Source organism: Panthera uncia, unplaced genomic scaffold (genome assembly GCF_023721935.1).
Source record: "Panthera uncia isolate 11264 unplaced genomic scaffold, Puncia_PCG_1.0 HiC_scaffold_1759, whole genome shotgun sequence".
Lineage (NCBI taxonomy): Eukaryota > Metazoa > Chordata > Mammalia > Carnivora > Felidae > Panthera > Panthera uncia.
The window spans coordinates 26,281-29,380 of NW_026058425.1; positions in this window are offsets into that span (position 1 = coordinate 26,281).

The following is a 3,100-nucleotide window of genomic DNA, read 5'->3' on the forward strand; positions in this document are numbered from 1 at the left end:
GCGTGCGCGCCCACCAACTAGAAGTGGGTGGAGCGCCCCGAGGTCAGTGACGGAGTCACGGCGTAGTCTGGACCTGGCAGGGCGGGAAGAGGTCAGGGGCGGGGCCCTGTGTCCTAGCTTTCTTACGTCCATCGGTACCTCGTTGCCTCCCAGGACTTCGTGGGGAACAGCGGGGGAGGGGTTAAGGGCGTGACTAAACGGCTACCCCGCCCCGGGCTCGTCCCTCTCTGTAGGCTTCGCTTTCTGCGCCCCCTTGCTCCTACGTGCCTGGAGAGGTTGCAGTCGCTGCAGTTGGGGCTCCGACCGAAGGCAAGTCCTGGGAGCCCCGGAAGGACAGTGCCGGGAGGCTCGGCCAGCTGGACAGCAGGCGCCCTAAGAACGGCCATTGGGTAAGTAGCCGGTCCAGGCCGCACTCCCCCAGCCTTCAGCACTGCGTACGTGCCAGGAGGCAGGGACTGGGGGCGCAGGGCTTGGCCGGAGACGCGGGGGCGCGCTCTGGCCGACCCGGGTGAGTTAGGCTGGCAGGCGGTCCCTTTACCCCTATGGAGGGTGGAATTGTCTCGGTGCTGTTGTTTTCTCGCTCCGCTAACTACAAAGGCATCTTACCGGTAGTGCCTTGTTTGGGCCTGGATGGTGGTTCTGAAGGTGGGGACCCTCAAATCGGCATCTTACTGCTGCCTGCGCCGACTGGGGGATTCAGTCAAGCACGATGCCACTCAGCAGACCCTGCCGCTGTAACCTACGGGTTAGAAAAGGCACAGCACCAGTTTAGCGGTGACCAGCTCCTTTCATAATAAAGATGACATTTTTCGAAAATATGGGGTTTTTTCCCCAGTAGATTTTGATGCTCTCTTTCCTTGTACTTACATATTAGCATCTTACAAGTAGGCTTCTGAACTAATTAGTACCAGTAGTCATTATATGTCATAATTATTGTTTTGTTAGTGCCAATACATTCTCATGTGATTTCATTTGATAACAACTGTCCTATGAGATAGATAAAACAGACACATTTATATTTCACAGAGAACTAAGGTTCAGACAAGTTGATAACTTACTCAGAGTCACTTGGTGTAAAAGTGGCAGAATTGGGATTCAATTCGATTCTTTCAACCAATATTTATAAGCAGTTACCCTATGCCAGGCCCTATATTAGTTATATGTTGTGTGGTAAATGCCATCAGTTCTAACCTTTGTCTTTTTTGTGACCTTCTTGTGTTTATCCTGTCAGGCACATGAACAGCTAGACTTGAAATGTGATTTCTATTAGTTCAGAATTATTTTCTGAATCCAGACTTGACTCTTTGTGCTTGGATTCAGTCTTGCAAATTTGTCTAACAGCTCACAAAAACTTACCAGATTCCTATGACTGGTTCCAAAAAAAGTACATAGGTGAAAAAAAAAAAAAAAGGTTTTGTTTTGTTTTGTTTTGTTTTGTTTTTGCCATAATGTTGCTTTAATGTATCATTGACTTTTTTTTGAAACCTTGAAGTCTAGTAGTCTAACACAGTGTGTGTCTGTGTTTCACATGGGACTTTTAACTAGTATTGCACCAAGCAGAATGATTGCTAGATAAATACATGTTGAGTGAGTGATTATTGAATTACCTCATTTAATCCCTACAACAATTCTCTGAGTTGGGATTATGTCAAGCATACAAGGAAATTGAAAGCATGGAGAATAATTAATTTGCCTAGGATCATACGTTAATAAGTAACAGAGCTAGAATCCAAGAAACACAGGACTCCTGAGTGTAAAGCCTGTGCTTTTTTTCATCAGCAGCCTTCCTATGAAAATATTTTTAAGAAGAATCTTTTCCTATATCTCTTAAAATATATCAAAACAGTTGATCAATTTTTATATAAATTGAACAATTTGCTATGTGTGTATAGTAGGCCAGATACTAGTCCCCTTTTATAGGTTAAGGTGGCTTACTCAAGGTCACATAGCTAGTGAAGGAACCCAGGTCTTCTGACACTGCTCTTTTCCATTGCTACCTCCAAGTGATGACTTTAGACCACAAAAGTACATGGAATGACTATGTGTAAAACAAGTGAAATCTAAATAAGCTCTGTGTATTATACCATAGGGGAAAAGAAAGAAAGAAAGAACGAAAGAAAGAAAGAAAACCATTTCTTAGGAACAGTGTACCCAAACAAAGTAAATATTTAAAAAACCTTTTAAAAATCTTAATTACTTTCTTTAATGCCCATGGAAAAGAAGAACTAAGTTTGAAAAGAGATTAGATTATTTGCTGAATGTTTCACATAAGGATATGAGACAATTCACCAGTTATATTTCCTTAGATGACTGCTTAAAATAGATAGCCACCCCTCAAAATGAACAGATAAACTTCCTATTTATGGATTAACTTTGTGAGGATAAAAATCCAGGAAAAATTAGGATTGCATTGTTTAAATGCTTAACTGTTAGAGTGATAGATAAAAGTACTATATGGTATATAGACTCTGAGTGCCACTTTAGCAATAGTGCTCATTTCTAGGAAAGACTTTTCATTCTTCTGCGCTGTAGTAGAACTACTTTTGTTGAAGTGTGTTTTTGTAGAAGTACTTTGATGTTTCCTTTTGTGTTGGCTTTATAAAACTATAGATAACATTTGTATCAGTTTGGCTTTATACATACTTAAAAAAAAAAATGGGTCCTGTCTCTGCAGAAACTCACTGGTGTCAATCCAGCCTGACATAAAGTCTTTAAGTATCAGATGTGCCTCTAGATGATGCCTCCTTTTGGTGAATTGGACTCATTGCTACTCTGGACTTTATTTGTTCATGGCATTGGATACAGTTAGCCCTGTTTAGAAGACTTATGTTTTAGAATGTCCCAGAAATCAATATTAATATTGTTCTTGGAACTGAAACTGGACTTAAGAGGTTCTGTGTAACCCTAATCTCCATAACCAAATTTATAGCAGGCTTTGTGTGTTCTTGATTTGCTTTCTGTAGCTTACTGGCAGGTTAATATAGCAAGGAGTATGCTGGTTCCAGATTTGGAGCGCTGACTGTTAAGGCCTATATTATATGGAATGAAAGTGATTTGGAAAGCTTTTCTGCTATAGGGTTGAAAATTAGAAATGACTAAA